This window comes from Phaseolus vulgaris, chromosome 11 (assembly GCF_000499845.2).
Source record: "Phaseolus vulgaris cultivar G19833 chromosome 11, P. vulgaris v2.0, whole genome shotgun sequence".
Lineage (NCBI taxonomy): Eukaryota > Viridiplantae > Streptophyta > Magnoliopsida > Fabales > Fabaceae > Phaseolus > Phaseolus vulgaris.
In genome coordinates this window covers 37450082-37473323 of record NC_023749.2, presented here as the reverse complement: position 1 = coordinate 37473323, position 23242 = coordinate 37450082, and the positions used below count along the sequence as shown (strand labels likewise).

The window sequence follows — 23242 nt, the reverse complement described above, 5'->3', positions numbered from 1 at the left end:
AAGATTGAAATGGTTAATTCTGAATATTTTGTATTGATTTTAAGGTGAATAAGTTGTTGAAAGTGTTTGTGATTGAGAATTGAAAGTGGTTGAATGATAATATAAATGAGTTGAACTGTTTTTGAATATTTTGTTGAATTACTTAAATGAGATGTTTGATGAGAAGTGGTTGTTAGATTTTAGATGATGATTGATTTAGAAAGCATATATTTGGAACTTAGTTATGTGTTTAAGTGAATTTTTAGATATAATTGAATTGTTTATAAAATTTTAAAATATTTATATGATTAGTGAATCAATTGTTGTGTGATTTGGAAATTCTAAACTTTAGTATGATTTGATTGTGTGATTTGGATATTGTGAGAGTTAGAATATGAATTTTAATCAAGACATAGTATTTTCAGGAAAGAAAATACCGTGTTAAGATTGTTTAGGATGTGCATTGACTAGGGATTCGTCTAGAAGGAGATATCTTGACTCTCCTGAGATAATGGAATCATATAGATGAAGTTATTCAGGTGGAGAGAGTCGAATGAGGTTCATATAAATGGGTAGGTTGTTTGAAAGATAACTAACTTGATCTGTTATATGAATTAACCCTGTCATACTAGGAGAGAGATGATATTGAGATTTTTTATGCGCATAGCTGTGTGGATTTCACAGTGAGATAGTATGACAGGTGCAGATCTCTGAGTCTAAGTCAACGCATGAGTCTTCCGGAAGTAGAGTCAAGTGTCTATGTGTTGTGAGTCAGTAGATGACTGACATGAGAAAGATGAATATTGAAATTGTTGATAGACACTTGATGGTTATGTGAAATGTTTGAGAAATTGTAGGAGAATTTATGAATTTTGTGTATTAATTTGAAATTTAAATTATATAGAAAATTTTGTTGTAGCTAGCTTACCCTGTTATTTGTTTGTGGTTGTTTCTTTATCTGTGATGATCATGTTGTACACGGGAGCAGATGAGATTGCAGGTAATAAAGCTCCTAAGTGAGTAGCTGGAGGATGTGATAATTTAATTTTAATGCTCTATTTGTTTTTAAAACTTTTGATGTATATATTAAAATCCCTATGAAGAGGGATATTTGTTTTAGATACAATTATGAGATAGTTATATATATTCATATGTTAAGTAGATATAAGGGTAAAAATTTAGGGATGTTACATCATTTACATATACTTGTACTAAGATAATATCATAACCAACTTTCTTAATGAACAAAGTTTTATCTACCTTTCCTCTTTCATATTTATGAGATAAAAGAAAGTTACTTAGCCTTTCATACCATTGACGTGGAGCTTGTTTGAGGCCATCAAAGGCTTTCTTTAGCTTGTAAACATACTCGGGATGCTTATGATCTTCGAAACCAGGTGGTTGTGAAACATAGATCTCTTCATTTACGATCCCATTGAGAAATGCACTTTTCACGTCCATCTGAAACAATTTGAAACCACTCATGCAAGCAAAAGCTAATAAAAGTCTTACCGCTTCTAACCTTGCTACAGGTGCGAAGGTCTCATCATAATCGATTCCTTCAGCTTGGTTGTATCCTTTGGCAACAATTCTTGCTTTGTTCCTTGTGATGATGCCCGAGTCATCCGATTTGTTCCTGAACACCCACTTTGTACCTATGACATTCATTTGAGAATATTTTGGAACAAGAGTCCACACATCGTTTCTCACAAACTGATTAAGCTCCTCGTGCATTGTTGTTGTCCAGTGCTCATCCTTGAGTGCTTCACAGATTGATTTTGGTTCAACCTTTGAAACAAAAGTTGTGTGGTTGCAGAATTTTGCCATACTTCTTCTAGTGGACACTCCTATGTGGATTTGGCCAATGATGTTTTCAACAGACATGTATCTTGCGATCTTCCAATCTTTTGGCAGATCATCCTGCTACATATTTTCAATCGATTGTTTCGCAAAATCAACCGGTTGAATTTCTATGTAGTTGCCAAGACTCTTTAAGAAGATGTTTTGATCATCTTTATTTGTAATGATCTTTACTAAACCTTCTTCACACTTGTCAGTTTCATCAAAGACAACATGTATAGATTCATCAACAGTCAAAAGCTTTTTATTATAAACCCTATAAGCATGGCTAGTTAAAGAGTAGCCAAAAAGATACCTTTGTCGGATTTAGCATCGAACTTACCTAAGTTGTCTTGGTTAGAATATATGGCCTTAAACGAGAGGGGGGGGGGGGTGAATTGTTTAAGAGGGATTTTCGCCAACTTTGAAGGTATAATGAAAATCAATGTTGAATTACAGAGAAAAGAATCAAAGAAACAAATACCCAAAAGTGTTTTAAGATGATATCAGAAAAACAATCGGTTGTTTCGTCAAAACAATCGGTTGTTTTTATCATCAGTTTATAAAAACAACTTAAAAATAGAATTTAAAGAATTAAAGGTAATATATAAGCATGAAAACAATTTATATTGGTTCACTCTTACACCAAGAGCTACATCCAGTCCCCAGAAACCACTGGGTATTCCACTGTGCAATGAAAACCAAATTACAAACACCACACACCAAAGTAGTGACCTTGAACCCCTCAAGAAACACACTACCTTTGGCAAACCACACCATGAATGTTGATCTTGAACACCTCAAGAACACACAACACTCATTGGCAACACAACTACAGAAATACAGTAATCAAGGAAGAAGGGAATAGAATGCACATGGGTATTACAAAGCTTAAAGTTCAGAATTACAACCCAGTCCTATTCCGCACACTTAAGAATGATCCAAAGCTCTTTCAAATCTTGGAAAATCTGTTTTTGATAAATTCTTTTTCTTACTCCAAGATTAGGAGCGTAAAACCACCTTTATATAGACCGACCAAGTGGTCAAAAGCATTTAATAAAGGAGCCAAGCTAGATAGGATCATTTAAAACATATTAAAAACGCTTAACAGAATTTTGTTAAGGTTTTCAGGAAAACAATCGGTTGTTTTGTCGAAACAATCGATTGTTTTGGTTTGACAGCAAAGTCAACCAAGTTTTTCAAAACCTTTTCAAAAACTGCTAAGGTAAAACAACTTGTTGTTCTGAAAAACAACATGTTGAAATTTTGACAGCTTTTTAGAAAACATATCTTTTCAAAAGGTTAAAGATTCAAATGAACTTGGATCATCTTAAGGAGTGGATTAAAAAGTTTCAAACAACTAGACAACACACACACACAACAGCAAGGTCTTCAAGCTTTCCTCTTGGATTTGGAGACATCAAAGCATCTTGGTCAACAATCTCCCCCTATTTGATGAAGATAAATCTCTGGTTTATTTGTGTTGTTGTTTTTGAACTTGAAAGGTCCTGCAAAACAGAATTTGTGCATATATAAAGCAAGTATACCGGCAAGATACTAAGGCACACAAAAATACAGTTTTCTGCATAATCCATTTTCAAAGAAAACCAGAAAACCAGTGCCAAACATAGTATTGTGTGCAGTAGAACTATGGTGAATAAGAGGATGGAAACAACAGAATTTAAACCATGATAAAACCAGATAACACCAGAGTGTAGCAACAACACTACAACACATAAAACCACACCATTCTCCCCCTATTTGTCTTCTTAAATAGAATGAAAGAAGGGATAAAAACAGGATTAAGAAAAACCATAATACCAGTATGTGTAGCAGCACCATTGCAGCAACAAACCTATGATAGCACATCAAAATTGCAGCAAAGATCTATGGTGTATCAGAGTTATGACAGTAGCATAATCAAAGTACCATAGACCCCAGAAATTTCAACAAGGAGACCACAGTTTCTCCCCCTATCTTTTCTTCATCCAGCAGTTCAAGTTGGTCAAATGATTGCTCAAGAGGTGGATTTGGTAGAAATATTCTTTCTTCTTTGCATTACCTCAAGCATGTTTAGAATTTCATTTGGTCTTATGAAGCCAAAAGCATAGAATGAACATATACAACTTACTTTACAAAGGATGAACATATACAAGTTACTAAGCCTCTCATACCACACTGCCTTGGAGCTTGCTTAAGACCATACAAGGCCTTTTTCAGCTTGTATACATGGTTAGGATGTTGATTAGTTTCAAAGCCCGGTGGTTGTTCAACATAGACTTCCTCATTCATGATTCCATTGAGGAAAGCACACTTAACATCCATTTGAAACAATTTGAATCCACTCATACAAGCAAAGGCCAACAACAATCTTACAGCTTCTAATCTTGGAACTAGAGCAAAGGTTTCACCATAATCTATGTCTTCTTGATTATAACCTTTAGCCACAAGCCTTGCCTTGTTCCTTGTTCCTTGTTCCTTGAAAACCCATTTGCATCGAATGATGTTCTGTACTGAAAGATCCCTTGGAATTTTCCATTCCTTTGGCAGCTCTTCCTGTTGCAGAATTTCAATCGGTTGTTTCGCAGAATCAATCTATTGTTTTTCTGGACAGGATTTCAGCTTCTCCAAGGTGATGTTCTGCTCATCTTCTTCTACATAAATCTTTGTAGAACTTTGATCACTATGAATGATTTCATCAAACACCACATGGACAGACTCCTCCACAGTTATAAGCCATCAACAACACCAGATCAGACTCTTTATTCTTGAAGTTTCTTTACATAGGTCTTGAATTTTGACTTGTCAAGAATATGAGTAAGGTGTATATGCTCTTGAACCATAAGCATTACTTTGATCATTCTTCATCATAGCACCTGTACTTGAAAGGTCCTATAACACAGAGTTGATGCATATACAAAGCAAGTATATCAGCAAGATAACAAGACACACACAAACCAGTTTTCTGCATATACAACATTAGCAGAAAAACCAGAAAAATTGAAGTAATCAAGTGCTTTACAGTGCAGAGAAGCAACAACATAATGCATCAGTTTTTAAAGCTATCTTATACAACCAAATCAAGCATATACAGCTCCCCCTATTTGCTCTCACAAATAGACAATGAGAAGGGTTGTACAAATCAAAAATCAGAATGATAATATAGTAGACCAGCATTATAAACAATGTTGACATTTCAAGAATAGAAAATAATATAGAGCTTTCAAGAAAACAAGTGGATATAATGTTTTATTATCAGATTCAGAGGCACACTCAATGTATATTTGTCCAAAAGCAAGATTTGAAAAAGAGAAATAGGTTTAATCATGCATAAGCAAACTTGACAGCATTATACAGAGGTGCCAGAGGAAAAACAATCGGTTGTTTTGCAGAAACAATCGATTGTTTTACTGTGACAGTAAAAAGAACATTTTTCATAACCAAAAATTACCTTTTAAATTGATGAAAATGCAATATGCAATTTGTTTATACCTTCGCACAGAGAACCCCAATAGATTCATTCAAAAAGAAGACTTTGAGATGTTCATATGGTCACAAGGCACACTTACATAAATTGAGAAATGAAAACACATATACTCTCTTTGAAGTTTCTCTTTTGATCAACACTATGCATGTGCCAGGATGTCTCTTGACATTTGTACCGACCTGGTAGTCGGGAGTAGTGACGTGGCGTCGAGCTATTATATAGGCGTGTTAGATGGGACACCTGGCTGGCAGAAGGGGAGGAAGTCGGGGGGTTCGCGTAGTCGCCAGTTATTAAGTTGGCGTGCTCCGATCTCCATCATACCTAAACCGGCGGTCACCGAGTTGAAGATGAAGTCGCCATATGTGAACCCAGGCGACCAAGTGATTAGAGATCACCGAAACAAGGACATCGCCGAAGATGAAGGCAGATAGACGTTTCCCAGCTGGCCAGAGGATGAGGTCGGGAGACAGCTTACTCGAACATGTACAGTGAAGCGGGTAGGGCAGATCATGAAGGCGGCCGGCGAGACCACAGGGAAGGTGTGTACGAAGGCACCCGAACTCGCCATCCAGAAGAGATCACGCTCCAAGGCATCTATGCACTGAGTATATCATGCACAAGTAACTTAGCCAAAGAAGAGTCAGAAGTAGCGCCGAAGTCAAGGATGCTCCAGATGATGGCACGTGTACAGCTGGATGCGAGCCACGTGTCCAGATGTGTAACTGCCAGGAGAGAGAAAGTGCCTAGGTATATAAGAGTTTCCAACGAACTTCTGAGGTACGCAGGTTCAAATTGTTTTCTTTACGCTTGCGAGTCTTGAGTACACTGAGAGAGAACTGGTCACGGTTCCTTAGAGTTCTTGAGTTTTACTCTTAAGTAATTGGTGGTTCAGTCGCTGACTTGGGCATCGGAGCGTGATCGGCCGCAGCGGCGTCGTTTCGTCTTTTGCAGGTTCTTGAGGTGGAATCGCGGTGAAGGACGGAGGCTAACACGACGCATAAGTCGATCCAAGTTTGACGAGGCAAAGCTCCAGCGTTTTGGTCAACAGGCAGGATCAACATTCAAAGAACCTTGCAAGACATATACAATTGAAAGTACAGGCATAGAGACAGACTTTGCTTTTGATGGTTTTCCCTTTAGTAGTCACTCTTCAAGCCCAAAAGTGATTCTTGGCTACCAAGGATACCTACAAGAAAAGATTAAGAAGCAAGATTTGGTCCCCTTATGAATTTGGGTCCAATGATGTTAGTAGGAACCTTAGGAACCCATTTCAAAATACGTTTAGGAACAGAAAACCTTCTTACTGTGCAGAATCTAATAGTGTGGCCCCTTTTCATGCAGTAATGACAAATTTCAACCAGTTATTTCGATAAAACAACAGGTTGTTTTTCAAAGAAACTTGAAAAGGGTTTTGAAACAGATTTGTTCTTGCTGTTTGGATTAAACCCCAACCCAGCCTTGCCAAAAACACATTTTTGAGAACCAATAACAGTTTCAAGATTGGATTGGCCTTTGGAAAACTTGTCCATGGTTTTTAAAAGGTAGTGGACTCAATTTTCAAGTGATTCACAATTTTCACAAAAGCTAGAATCCCACTTGCAAGAATATTTTTTGTAAATCATTTCCAAACTTTCAAAATCTGTTTTTGAATGGTTCAACTCCTCTTCCAAAGTCTTGACTCTATTTTCCAATGAGTTGTTTAAACCTTTCAACCGTTTATTTAAAAGGGCCAACCTATTAGCTTCCTTATGAGTTTCATTAAAGCTTAAAGAAGTTGACTATAATTTTCAGCATTTAAAGAAGTACAAGAACTTACTCTACTTGCATCATCTTCTTCTTTGGCCATCAAACACAAATTGACTTCTTTTTTATTTTGTTTTCTTTTCCTTCTTGCTTGACTTGATCCAGATTCTTCTTTTGTCATAAGACAAACCTGCTTTCTGGATTTTGAAGAGAAAGATTCAGCAGAAGATACTTCTTTGTCCATCAAGGCACTCCTTGGATTCTTGTGATACTCTTCAAGGGTATTCCACATTTCTTTGGCAGAACTACATTCTGAAACTTTGAGCAATCCATTAGAATTAAGTGCAGATACAATGATGTTCATAGCTACACAATCAAGACGTTCTCTTTCAGAAGAAACATTTTCAGATATAGGCATGAGATAACTATTTGTAATAACGTTCCAGATTTTTCAATCTATAGATTCAACAAAGAATTTCATTGTAACCTTCCATAATTGATAATTCAGTCCACAAAACAGAGGTGGCCTGTTAATTGAGGCACCCTCCCCAAAAGGTAGTTTTTCAGCCATAGAAAAAGATTTAGGATCGAAAATTTGAATAACTTTCAAGAACTTAGCTCTTGATGCCTATTGTTAGAATATATGGCCTTAAACGAGAGGGGGGTGAACTGTTTAAGAGGGATTTTCGCAAACTTTGAAGGTATAATGAAAATCAATGCTGGATTACAGAGAAAAGAATCAAAGAAACAAATACCCAAAAATGTTTTAAGATGATATCAGAAAAACAATCGGTTGTTTCGTCAAAACAATCGGTTGTTTTTATCATCAGTTTATAAAAACAACTTAAAGATAGAATTTAAAGAATTAAAGGTAATAGATAAGCATGCAAGCAATTTATATTGGTTCACTCTTACACCAAGAGCTACATCCAGTCCCCAGAAACCACTGGGTATTCCACTATGCAATCAAAACCAGATTACAAACACCACACACCAAAGTAGTGACCTTGAACCCATCAAGAAACACACTATCTTTGGCAAACCACACCAAGAATGTTGATCTTGAACACCTCAAGAACACACAACACTCCTTGGCAACACAACTATAGAAATACAGTAATCAAGGAAGAAGGGAATAGAATGCACATGGGTATTACAAAGCTTAAAGTTCAGAATTACAACCCAGTCCTATTCCACACACTTAAGAATGATCCAAAGCTCTTTCAAATCTTGGAAAAACTGTTTTTGATAAACTCTTTTTCTTACTCCAAGATTAGAAGCGTAAAACCACCTTTATATAGACCGACCAAGTGGTCAAAAGCATTTAATAAAGGAGCCAAGTTAGTTAGTATCATTTAAAACATATTAAAACCGCTTAACAGAATTATGTTAAGGTTTTCAGGAAAACAATCGGTTGTTTTGTTGAAACAATCGATTGTTTTGGTTTGACAGCAAAGTCAACCAAGTTTTCAAAACCTTTTCAAAAACTGCTAAGGTAAAACAACTTGTTGTTTTGAAAAACAACCTCTTCAAATTTTGACAGCTTTTTAGAAAACACATCTTTTCAAAAGGTTAAAGATTCAAGTGAACTTGGATCATCTTAAGGAGTGAATTAACAAGTTTCAAACAACTAGACAACACACACACACACCCAGAAACAAGGTCTTCAAGCTTTCCTCTTGGATTTGGAGACATGAAAGCATCTTGTTCAACAGTCTTTGCCATTGTTCAGAATATAGCACATACCAAAAAAAACCTTCAGATGACTTATGTTTGGCTTTCTTCCATTCAGTAACTCATAAGGTGGTTTCTTTAGAATAGGCCGGATTAGCACACGGTTCATCACGTAGCAAGCAGTACTCACAGCATCAGCCCATAAGCATTTGGGTAGAGCAAAATCATTCAGAATGGTCCTTGCAAGCTCTTCTAAAGATCTGTTCTTTCTCTCCACCACTCCATTTTGTTGAGGTGTTCTTGGTGCAGAGAACTTATGAAAGATTTCTAGCTTGTTGCAAAGGCTAATGAACTTCTCATTTTGGAATTCCCCTCCATGATCACTTCTGATAGCTCCTATATTGTTGCAACATGTATTTTGGAGTCTCTTTGCAAGCTTCTTGAATTTTGGATATGCTTCCTTCTTTGAGTGTAGGAAAACAGTCCAAGTAAACATGGAAAAGTCATCTACAACCACAAGAACATACAAATTTCCTCCAAAGGCTCATAGTCCTAGAAGGACCAAAAAGATCCATGTGCAAAAGCTCAAGGGGTTGTGAAGTTGAAACACAATTTTTCAAATTAAAATATTTTCTAGATTGTTTCCCCTTTTGACATGCTTCACACACATATTCCTTCTCGAACTTGAGTTTGGATAAGCCATGAACAAGTTCATTTGAAACAAGTTTATTTAAATGATTCATATGAATGTTTGCAATTCTTCTATACTAAAGCAATGATTCCTCATGTTTTGATAGAAGACAACCTATTGATGTAGAACTAGATATGTCAAGCAAATAAATGTTGTTAGACCTCTTACCAATGAGTAGAACATCTTTGGAATTAGGAAAACGAATCTCACATGAATTAGTTCTAAAGGTGACTTGATATCCTTTGTCACATAGTTGACTGATGCTGAGCAAGTTGTGTTTCAACCCTTCAACATACAACACATTATGAATAAGCAAGCTACCTTTATTACCTATAGTACCCTTGCCAAGGATTTTTCCTTTGTTATTGTCACCATAGGTTACATGCCCATCTTGTTTGAGAGAGATGCTGATGAATCTGGATGCATCACCAGTCATATGTTTAGAACAACCACTATCTAGATACCATAGGTATTGTTTTCTCCCCAAACAATCCTACAAAAGAAACAAAATCAAGTTGCTAGATCTGGTCCCCTTACGAATTTGGGTCCATGAGTGTTAATATGTTTCCAAGGAACATTAGGATCCTTAGGAACCCATTTCATAATGCCATTAGGAACAAAAAACCTCTTGATTCTACAGAACCTAACAAAATGTTCCTTTTTCATGCAGTAGAAACAACAAACAAGCGGTTGTTTCGACTTTTTAACCGATTGTTTTTTGGTGAAAGTTGAAAAAGGATTTGTGCATCCACTTTGTTTACTTTGGGGGTTAAAACCCAAGCCAAATTTTCCAAAAACACATGTTTGGGATGCCAACAAATTTTCAAAGATATAAAACGTTCTCTTGAAGGGATTCACAATTTTCGCAAAGACTTGGATCACATTTGCAAAAGGGATTTTCATAAATCAGTTCAGAATTTTCTAAAACAACTTTTGATTGGTTCAAATCATTCTCTAGAACTATGATTCTCTTTTTCAACTTGTTTTTTTCACATTTCAATCGGTTATTTGAAAAAGTTAATCTCTTAGCTTCTTCATGGATTTCTTGGAAAGCATCAAGCAATTGAAAATAATTTTCACACTTGCTGGAAGAGGCTGTACTTACTTGACTTGATTCAGATTCTCCCTTTGTCATTGAGCATACTTCCATCTTGTTTTTAGAAGAGATTGAATCAGCAGAAGATTCTTCTTTATCCATTAAGTCACTCCTTGGTTTCTTGTGCCATTTCTCAAGTGTATTCCACATTTCCTTAGCTGAGATACCGTCTGAAATCTTAAGCAATTCATCAGAATCTAAAGCATAAACAATAATAATGTTCTTTACAAGAAATCTAAACAACCTAGACTAAGCTCAAACCAAAAGCAGCACAACTTCAACCGTCAACACAAATTTGAATCATCAAAGCTTCTATGTTGTCCAGAAGAAATACGTTAGATTAAAAAGAGGAGAAATCAAGAAAAACTAAAGAATAACTAAAATTAAAAATTTATTTTCACTCATTAAATTTAGCTTATTAATGGAGGTTTAAAAAACCTCTACTAAGTGTGTGTTTTACTAGGGGTTTGGAAAACCTCTTGTATGTGAGTACCTTACTAGGTTATAGTAACCTTCATTAATAAACTCTTATTAAAATTAGAATTTTTTTGTAGTATTTGTGTAAAATTAAATGAAATCTCTAAGTATTGAGAATAATACACAACATAAAAAGGTTAAAAAAAATGACACAAATGATCAAACATCTTATTCAAGTTTTCAAGTTAATACAAAACCATTTCAAAATATATTTTTTCTAAAATATTTTATAGACAAAAAAAGAGAGCATATGCCCGCAAGAGTTTGGAGTGATAAAAAAATTGGAAATATTATTTCTTTAGTAACAAGGATTGTTACACCATCATGACCAAATAAGTAGAAAACTACCCTCTCTAATAACATAAATCATATCAAAGCAATAACCTAATGATCCTAAATGTATTTATTGAATGTGTGTACTTACACTTTGATACAGTACATCATTGTTGTGGTCGCGAGGAAGGTTCATCCTTTTTGGAGCAACGTAAACAAAAAAAAAGACAAACAATAAAGTGACAATGACCAAAAACACAGAGATAATAATGTAACTAAGAATGTCAAATCTTTTGAATGTATAAGATATATCACTGCCAAAACTTTTGAATATATAAGATATATGCTATCAATTTTTTTTGAAGAAATCAGATATGTACTTGTGATGTTCCTGAGGGACATCACTACAATATTGAAGAAGTCTACGATGGTGCCCATCAACCAAGTCAATGGTTGCCGAAATTACTATTGAGAACAAAAAGAGAATACACATGCTCTTGGTGGGTGGCTTTGTCCACATCATTTCGTATAGAAAAGATTTTGTTGAAAGAGTTAACTCTAAAGACCGTAGAAAAAATGTTATGAGAGAGTTAGATGTGATGAAAGAAAGTTGCACAATCAATTTAATTATATATTACTTTAAGAGAAGAGAGGTGAAGAGGAAATCAATACAGTACATGCATTCAATGATCATTGTGAGAAAAAAAAATTATTATTATTGTTATTGTTGCAAGCTTGATTTTATCCCTAATTACAACATAATTAATTTAAATGAAAAATATTCAACATAATATGTGTAATTATTTAAAATCCTCACTTGTTAGAAAAATATACAAACATCTGTTTTTTATAATACCAAAAAAATATTAATAACATTAATGTTTTAAAAGATTTTATTTATAATTATGTAGAATCAACTACATATGTTGTATTATTATAATAACAAAAACTTGTAAAATAAGCAAATTTTCAATCAATCAATGTATATTATTGATTTTTTTTTCTTTTAAATGTGACATTATTATAACAAAAAAAAATGTGAAATAATGAAATTATTAATCAATATATTATTTTTTCTTTAAAATGTGACATTATTATAATAACAAAAATTGTGAAAAAATTATCAATCAATATATATTATTGATTTTTTATTCTTTTGAAATGTGAGTGAACTTGTTTATATAACTTTTTTTTATAAAAACATATAATTATCAAAATTAACTAGATTTGTTAAGTCATTATTTTATATATAATTTTTTTTATTTTAAATTGTACAGAAATTAATTTATTAGAAATTTTGAAATCGTTTTTTATAATTACCATAATCAATTACCACATAAATAAAATAATTTATTTATTTATTATATATTTAGTTATTTGGGCCATTCTAATTGATAGGCCAATAATATACTCTCTTTTTTCAATTTGAAAGTTAGTGTAATCTGATATATTTTATTCAAATTTATAATAGATTTAAATTAAGATTTTCGCAAGATTTATTCTCAATTATATATATATATATATATATATATAAAGAATATTTTACCACATAGTAATACCTTAGTAGGTTCCTACAGTTATAAAGTTGAGATTATTTTGTTACTTTAATTTATAAATATGCATAATTATATAATGATTACCTAGTTATTACTGTGTATATTTTAATTTGAATTGATTTAAATGAATTAATATAATTAATATATACTATATATTATTCATATTATTTCATATCATATTAAAATTAATATTCTTTTAAATAAAATAATTAGCTAGATTTTGAACAAGAAATAATTCTTTGTAAAATATTAATTATTATTATTATCAATTGAAAACATTAGTATTAAAAAAAATTAACTTATGTCATTTTATGAGGTTACGATTTTTTTTTTCGTATTACTCACTTCATCTTTTTATTTTATATATATATATATATATTTAGTGTTATTGATTTTTATTTTATAGTTTCACCTTTATAAATTACACTACAAAAAAAAGTGTATATTGTGGCGGGTTTTTTTTCGTATAAAGTGGCGTTTATAACCGCCACAATATACGCTTGTGGCGGTTTCCCAAACCGCCATAGAACTGGCCGCCACAAAGTTTAATGTGGCGGTTTTATGTTACCCGCCGCAACACCCGTCACTTTAAACATAGTGTAAGTAGTGGCGATTTTTATATGTAAGTAGTGTCAGTTATAAGTGTCGCAATTTACAATCATTGAAGAAGATTCTGACACCATAATATTCGTAAGTAGTGGCGTTTTTAACTAACGTAATTTTAATACTGAATAAGTAAAATTTAACCACTTTTTTATAATCTTTTTTATAATTTGTTTATACAATTATAAAATTAAACCACCACTTTTTTATAATCTTTTTTATAATTTGTTTTATACAATTATAAAATTTAACCACCATTTTTTCATAATAAAATAAAATAATGTATAAAGTTATAATCATCCATTCATTTCATTAAAAATTAAAGCACACATAATAATGTTCAAATGTTTATATGTAATTGAAAGTTAAAGCACACATAATAATGTTCAAATGTTTATATGTAATTGAAAGTGCACACATAATAATGTTCAAAATTTTAAAACACATAAAAAGTTCATACATCCCTAATCAAGTTTAAAATTCCAACACATAGTTGTTCAAAAGTTCATACATTCCTAGTCAAGTTTAAAATTAAAACACACATCTCTAATCAGTTTTGCTTCCGGCACTTGATCCTATTACTTGATTAGGCGATGGAGCACCACTTTCATAATCTGATGCCTGAAATAAATAATTTTAAGTTAATGAATTTGTATGTTTATAATTATAAAATAAAAGACACCAATAAATATTTAAATATATTAATACCTCATTGGTGGATGCATGAACCAAATTAGTTGCTATTGCAGCAAAATGTTCTGGAACGTCTTTTCTTGAAGCAATATAAGCAAGCAAAGTGTTCATTTAATTTTTCACAGTTGCAAGCTCATTTTCCATTTGAGTTATCTTGTCCTCCACATTTGATGAAGTTGAACTAGAGGAAGCATGGTTCATACCACTTAGCCTTGTTGTGGATCCTTTGAAAGCAAGGTTGGGACAAGCTCCATATGATAGCCCTCTAACTCGACCCGGATGCTCCTTACCAAATATGACACCAATTGGATCTTCTGGAGATATATTTGAACCACCTTTTGGATTTGTCAACATTAGTTCATCAATTTTTTCCTGGATAAAATTGAAAATATATCATGGCAGCAGCAGTAAACATAATGAAATGGTTGAACTCTCAACTACAACATAGAATGAGGGTAAGGTATAAAAGAAACCATCCAAAGTTCATCCCAATTCTCTACAATTTTGATGACAGTGACTTAAAACCCAAAGAAGGTAAACAGGTAAGAAAAAAAACTGAGAAATTAAAGGCCTGAATATACTGACTAAAGAAAAAGGGGAGCATGCATGCAGATATTGATTAGTGACTTTATCATTTGGTTATTAATTATTTATACATAATAATGTGATTGTGTTTGGAATAATGGTACGTAATAATTAAAGCATGCTATAAAAGAAAATATTGATTAATTTTAAAATTCCCTTGTGGTAAAAGGTTCTTTATACCTGCACTCCATTATTAATTTCCCATAGCGTGCTAAAATCTAGTGCGATTAAGAACAGACCATGTGTTTGGTCATCAATCAATCTAGTGCTAAAATCTATATGATAGCATTCTCACTCATCAATCACTATCCAAATTAAGACCATGTGGTTGCTTATGCCAAGTCTTCGACGTAAATAGCAATGCCCTTGCATGGCTGCCCAAGTCATTCCCCAATGGAACCTTAGAGACAAAATCTGTAAAATCATACCCCTAAATATAGATGCACCTATTCATCTATAAATAACAATTACCCACCCCTGATTCCACTTAAGTCCATGCTATCATACCTCTCTGTGCCTGTCACCATCACATAAACTACCATTCATTTTTATCATTATAATTCTTATTATTATTACTATTTCTAGATTTCCTGCTTTTTCTTTTTCCTATCCACCACTTCCCATATTAATACATCATCATCAAAGCAGTCCAATATATTTTCATGATCAATACATCATCATCAAAGCAATCCAGTATATTTCCATGATCAATACATCATCATCAAAGTAGTCCAGTATATTTCCATGATCAATACATCATCATCAAAGCAGTCCAATATATTTCTATGATCAATACATCATCATCAAAGTAGTCCAAACACTTACCCCAATTTCCATCACATATATGCTATTTTTCCTCTTAAGTGTGATCTTCCACATTTCAGCTCGTCCAATATTTTTACCAGTCTCAATTTTCTATATGTTCAACAATAATAATATAAGTATAATGTGGTGGAAATTGTAATATATTAAAATAAAGAGCACAATATAAGTAAACAAATACCAAATTATTTCTTCTTCTTGACAAAGACATAGCACCACCAGTGTGAGGAATAATTTGTCTCTTCCTTATATCTCTATTTCTATTACACATGTTCTACAAAGTGAAAATGAAATCAGTTTTGTGTAAACTTAAAGTAAGCTTATTAATAAAAAAAAAACAGAGTTTACTATACCACTGTAGAAGGCCTCAAACGATAATCAACAAAAACAGCCCATTGTTCCATGTTTAATCCAGCTAGAACATTCTTGATGAGGTCACTTCTGCTCATAAGAGGGTCATAAAATTCATTCCAAAGCTTGCATCTGTATTCCCTCCACAATTTCCCAATTTTAAACATAACATCTCTTTTAGCCAAATCTTCATTTACTTTGAAACAAAATCGAGACTTCAAAAAAAAGAAAAGAAGTTAGTCCAAATGTATTGAATAAAATTAAAGTTATAGGGTTATATTACCTTTAGTGCACTCTCCCACACTGTATCCTTGTAAGTATCTGGCAAAGTTGACCACTTTTCAAAACTAATAGGGAACAATACATGATTTGCTGCTAGCTGTCCACAAACTCCAGCAAGTAAACCAGATGCTTCTCCAATTGGTTGAAAATTGTCATCATAGTTCACCACCACACGTAATCCGGTAGGTAAGTTATGAGCATCCCTAACCTTCACCTTTAGTTTTTGACTAACTCCTTCGCCATCTATAAAAATCCAAATACATTATTTCATGTGCAGTGAAACTTATTACATGTAAAGAAAAAAAAAAGATTTTATCTATAGCATCAACAAACCAATAGTGGTTTGATTGCCTTGATTTTCTTGGTTGCACTCTTTCAGGTTCAGTCTCAGAAGTTGGTTGTGCTGGTGCAGATTCAGAAGTTGCTGGAGGTACAAATTCAAATGATTCAAGATTTTCAGATTCAGTCTGTGGTTGTGGAACTTGTGAAGCTTGTGATTGTGGAACTTGTGAAGTTTGTGATTGTGTAGGTTGTGAGGTTTGTTGATGAATAGATTGAGAAACTTGTGGTAGTGGAGATCCAAATGGACTTGCAGAAGTAGTTCTTGTCTGGTCCTGTGTAGTAGAAGGCGTAGCATTAATGTTTACATAGTTGGCCACAGATTTTTCTAAACCAGCAACTGACTTAAGCAAGTTCTTGATCCTTTTAGGTTTAGACATATCTGCACATAAAAATGAAGTAATCAACAACATAATTTAAATTTGAAGATATATTAAAAGTGGAGATATATTAAAAGCTTCATACATGCACATAGTAGATGAATGAACATATTAATAGTGTAGCTGAACCAAGGTTATTATTACTCTGACATTGAGTAATTTTCATGAAGTTCATCATCATTGTTGTCCTCATTTAGTAATTCATCATCTTCATCCTCCCTAAATAATGCCAATTGGTCAGAGTTGCTAAAAAATTCATGTAAGTCTTGTTGTGGACACGGTTCTACTTCACAAACTTCACCATCTCCTTCTCCCATATCATACAAGTCTCATGGTTTCAAATGGACAGCAATTGACCATTCCTTATTCACCTCATCATCTATATAATATACCATTCCAGCTTGTGAAGCTTCAATGTATGGATCATGCTCCTCACGATCTCCCGTGTGAATTAACCTTGAAAAATTAATACAAGTGAAACCCCAAGGATCCTTCCTCAACCCACAGTCCCTTGTGGTGTCAGCCCATTTACATTTGAACAAGATAACCTTAAAATGACCATAGTAATTAAGCTCAATTATATCTTTTAATTTTCCATAATATGCCAAATCTGCTTGTCTAATATTTTGATCCACACCACTTACAACACATGATGTTGAAGAAGTTAAGAACACTCCACAGTTTTGGGTTTTTAAGTCATGTTCTCGACTTTCAGTTCTAAATTTGAAACCATTTACATTAAAGGCATAAATTCTTCTAGCATGTGTTGTTGGACCTTGAGCTAGATACTTAAGATCATTTGCAACTGTACTTGAAATCTCTGTGTTATTAATCTACAAAAATAATGCTTGTTGTCAGTATATCTTTGAAATTGACATTTTTAACTTGTAAAAACATATTGTACCTACCCTTTGAGGAAACCAATTCATGAAATCCTTATTGACAATCTTTTCTAGCTCTGTATTTGGAATTCTTCTCCCTCTAGATCTTTTTCGTAAATGTTGTCTAAATTCCCTAAGAAAAAATTTGAAACCAATATATTACTAATAATTCCATAAAGGATAACTTTTCAACATAATTAGATTTATATTGAGTGTTAATACTCACTCAATGTAAGGTTGAACTTGAGGGCAATTAAATAACACATATCGATGTGCTTGCGTTCTCTCAATAGTTGACATCTCAAAAGTTGAAGCAACACTTACAACTCTACCAATTGGTGGAAACAGGGTATTCAATTCTGAAATATTTGTGTTGAAAGAGTCATCTACACGTGAAGGTCTATTAGTTCTTGTTTTCATCCCTTCCATATATTGAGAACAAAAGGTCAAAACCTCTTCAGCTAGGTATCCTTCAGCAATAGAACCTTCAGGTTGTGCCTTGTTTCGAACATACGATTTCAGCAATAGACTGTATGTTTGATTATTCTTTCGCAATTAGAATAATCAAACTTTGAACTTAAAAAAAGTACAAAGGTTCGCAGGAAATTTACCTTTCTATGGGATACATCCAACGGTAATGTACCGGTCCTCCAAGTTTTGCCTCACCAGCTAGATGACATGTTAAATGAACCATGATTGTAAAGAAGGTAGGAGGAAATAACATTTCCAAGTGGCAAAGAGTTTGAATCATGCAAGACTCAAGTTTATTAAGATCAAATTGACTTAAACTTTTCCCACATAATTGTCGAAAAAATGAACACATTTCTACTATCATGGCAGTCACATTGTTTGGTAGAACATTACGTATGGCAATAGGTAGTAATTGTTCCATAAGAATATGACAATCATGACTCTTGAGTCCAAAAATCTTTCCACCTTTCAAATCTACTCACCTTGCAATATTACTTGAGTATCCATCTGGCATTTTAGCCTTTTTCAACGTCCGCAAAAACGTTTCTTTCTTTGTTTTTGACAATGAAAATACACTTGGCCGAAATCTTCCTTTATCATTTGGCCAAAGCTCTTTCCTTATACCCATTTCTTTAAGAACCTTTCGGGCTTTGAGATTATCTTTGGACTTCTTAGGGTCATTAAGTAATGTATACAAAACATTGTCACAAACATTTTTCTCAATATGCATCACATCTAGACAATGGCGTAACAAGTTGGTCTACCAATAAGGAAGTACAAAAAATATACTTCTCTTTCTCCATTGCTCTTCTCCAACTTGAACAACATTCTTTCCACGAGCCCTCTTACTTGTATCTATAGGGTCTAATGGTTTTCCAAATGTAACATTCACACCCTCAATTTGATTCCATATGTCTGACCCTAACAAAGGTTTTGGTGCATCCCTTAGTTCATTTGTTCCATCAAAAAGATGATGATTGAATCTGAATCTGTGCTCTTTATTTAAAAATCTATGATGTCCCATAAAGCAGAATTTGCCCCTGTACAACCAAGAAGAGTCGGTTTCAAAGTTATAGGTAGGGCAAGCAAGACCAGTGTGCGTGTTCCATCCAGAAAAATTACCTAGCCCAGGGAAGTCACTAATTGTCCACAACAAAGCTGCTCGCAAAGTAAACATTTCTTTTTTTGAATAGTCAAATGTTTGCACTCCATCAAACCATAAATCCTTCAATTCTCTTATGAGTGGTTCTAAGTAAACATCAATGTCATTTCCTACCATTTGTTTTCCAGGAATTATCATGGAGAGGATAAAAGATGTTTGCTTCATACACTGCCAAGGAGGGCGATTGTATGGGATGAGAACCACTGGCCATATACTATGGTTTGTACTCATGTTTCCGTAAGGATTGAAGCCATCAGCAGCTAAGCCTAATCGTACATTTCGAGGATCATTTGCAAATTCTGGATGCAATAAATCAAATGATTTCCAAGCCTCGGAATCTCTAGGATGCCTCATCAACCCATCTTGATTATCCTTTGATGCATGTCATGTCATAGACTCAATCGTCTTAGAACTCATAAACAATCTTTGCAAACGTGGTTTTAATGGAAAGTAACGCAAGATTTTTGCGTATTGCTTCTTATCTTTATTTTTCCACTTAGATGTTTTGCACCGTTTACATTCTTCTAAGCCTTCATTGTCTTCACCCCAATATAACATACAGTCTTTTGGGCAAGCTGATATTTTGACATAGTTAAGTCCAAGTTTGGTAATCACAGTTTTCGCCTCATAGAACGAGTTAGGAAACTTAGCATGTTCAAATGCGTCCTTTAGCAACTCTAGAATCATGGTCATTGCTTTGTCACTCATTCTACTCATGCATTTGATATGGTACAACTTCAACATGAATGATAACTTTGAATACTTTGTACAACCTTCATATAAGGGTTCATTATTGTCCCTCATCAATTCATCAAAGTTTGTCTTTCCTTCATCACCCACCATATTAGTTTGCAGATCATCAGCTTCAGTATCCTCATCATGCCCCGCAAACCCGAATGCATCATTCAACATGTCTTCCATCGGATTTTGAGATTCCAATAAATCTTCAATGACATGCGCACATGTGGCGACCATTGACTCAGTTACACTTGATCCTTCACCATGCAAATACCAAGTTTTGTAGTTCTGAGGGAAAGCTGTACATGTTAAGTGTTCTTGAACTACATCCCTTGTTTGCCACTTTTTGAAACCACATTTTGCACATGGACACTTAATTACAGGACCATTAGCATGTTGAAATGCAATATCCAAAAACACATTCAATCCATTTGCATACTCAATGGTGTTTTGTGATTTACAAATCCACGATTTATCAATTGGCATGACTACACCAAAACAGCAAAATAGAACATTACTTATCTAGTAATGTGTACATATATTATATATTAAACTGAAGTGAAAAAAGTTAACTAAAACAAACTTACTTGGAGTGATGGTTGTGAAGCTGTGAAGCTGCTAGATGATTATGAAGCTGGAAATTGTAATATAGTAGGTTTTATCCATTAATTGAGTCATAATATAATCAATCTTCACAATCTAACCTACATTTTATTCTGGCAAATCCATAATTTAAAATGGATGAAAATAATATTATATAATTTTATTAATTAGATTAATTACTAGATCTATACACTGTTTTAAAAAATAACTGGGTTCTCAAACGAATATCATATATACTTTATATTGATTTTATTATTTTTAATTGAATTTTTATGATTTTTAAAAAAACCGTCACAGATTTGTTTTATTTCAAAGATTTATACATTTTACAACACAAAATACCTAATGATTATAATTCAATTAAGTTAGGTCAAGTTATCAAATTCATTAATTTTAATTATAAAAAATTTATCCATTCAAAATAAAATTTAACGTTCTTTAGTATTGGCAACATGTTAAGAATATGATATACAAATAATTAATATTAATATGATAAAACATAAAAATAATTGTAAAAGTATTAGATGTTATGAATTAGGTTAACTAAAAAATTTAATACAACTCACTCAATCTAAAATAAAATAATAAACTATATAAACAACATATAATAAACTATATGAATTGTATTAAGCAATATTCAAAATACATTAATTTATAAAATCTGATATAATTGGTGAGTAATTTGTCTTTGAACGTACTCTTTTGGGTGCTGCCTTAAGAGCAATTCTTGTCCTATGACTCCTAATTATCCAAAGAAGTCCTGATTCACAAAATGATTCAGATTAGTGCATAAAATACAATAATCACCTTACACACTATATTGATAGCTTGTATTAAAAGAGTAGGGTAAGAATATTCCAAACAAGTGACATCCAACTTAAATAAACTTAAGAATTTTTTATGTAGAGACACATGAACAACGATGATGTAAGGTAAAAACCAAGCATGTTAGTGATGGCAAAATAGAATTTTACAAAAGTCATACAAGATTGCTTTTGCATAAGCTAGTTTTAACATTTGGAAAAACTTATTTTATTTTTTCCTCTTATTTTTCTTTTGTAGACTTATATAGATAAGTTTGGTCAAACAAATCCCTAGTTAATTACAGTAATAATAGTTATAGATGTCTCTAAGAGCTTATTTTTGTTTATTAAAGGGGATTGGTATCTTTCTTGATGGTCTCTATGGAACTGGAACAGGTTCCACTGTATCTGTGTAAGTTGCCCTTTAGGAATCACTAATACTAGTTGATCCCTGCATATGACCTTATTTGATTATATCTTTCTATGATAGCTTGATGAGCTTTAATGGTTGGTTACTCTAGGGAAAATGTGGGACTCCTTGGTCTAACCCATGTTAGAAGTCGCAGAGTTGTTCAAATCTTTGCTGGTTTTATGATATTTTTCTCAACTTTAGGTCAGTATTGATGTTTCAAACACAAGTTTTGACTATAATAATACTATAATAATCTTCAGACAATGTTTTAATAATCAATTGCTGCAAGCATGTACTAGCAGATCAATTCAAATCAAAGAAATCATTAATCAAAATGGTGATCAGTTCAACAAATAGGTGAGGGGTTTGAAGGCACTTACTACTTCCAAATAGGTAGGAGCTAGTCTTTTTGTTCCTCTCCAGATGCTTCCTAAATGAAATTGCCTTCTTAATCAAATGGTACAGATCCTCTGTACCATTTCTTCTTAATAAAAAGAAAAAAGTTTTTATAACAAATCATGTGAGAATGTACTAGAAAAACATAAGAGAACGCATTTTTATGACTCCCAATAAAAACTTTTCCCTTTTTATTCCTTACCCAACTTCCTATTTAATTACCTCAATGGCGTAGGAAAGAGGAAGAAGAAACAGTTTGATATGACCAACTCTCCAGAACAAAGAACCACAAGTTTAAAAAACCTAAAGTATTTCTTACCAAGCCTTTCAGAATTTCCTTCAATCTGCATAAAAAGCTCTCGTGCAGCTTCAACTATGCCTGAATGCCCAAGGTGGGGGAATGATGAAGTCACATCAAAATGAATGTAGTTGCAACTGCAAACAGAACATAAAATGTTGAAGTGAGGGACCAGAATATTGCGTTGGACCATAGAAAGGATCTATACAGTTTGGCCCATATAAAACTATTACACATTGGAACTGAAACTATAAGGTATATAGAGAAGATGATTTATGTAGATAAATGTAAATTAATAGGGATGTCATTACTCATTAGCCTTTGTTTATAAACAGTTTATAATCAGACATCATAGCATAACATGTCAAAATTCATTTTCCAGGGTATGTATGTCACAACCTTCCAAGTCATTGAAAACCAATCCGACAACAATACCAGAGGATATGTAGTTGTCCTAAAATTTAGAAGTTCAAAATTGCATCTTAAAATTGTGAGGATTGTTTATTGCTTTGTGTATTGCTCTATCAATTTTAGAACAGTGTACTGACTCAAAAAAAGTTATTCTGTAAACAAAACTTAGCTATTTTTTTTATGCTTAAAATATTATA

The 23242-nt window shown here is 33.2% G+C and overlaps 1 long non-coding RNA gene across 1 annotated transcript; it reads right to left on the bottom strand.

The window, feature by feature from the left end:
* Positions 1-18103: 18103 nt before the first annotated feature.
* LOC137810508 (uncharacterized) lies at positions 18104-22374 on the bottom strand. The gene is made up of 3 exons (XR_011080909.1): positions 22321-22374; positions 21424-21485; positions 18104-20756 (listed from the first exon to the last, which is right to left on the bottom strand). It is a non-coding gene; the product is annotated as an uncharacterized lncRNA (long non-coding RNA).
* Positions 22375-23242: the final 868 nt, after the last annotated feature.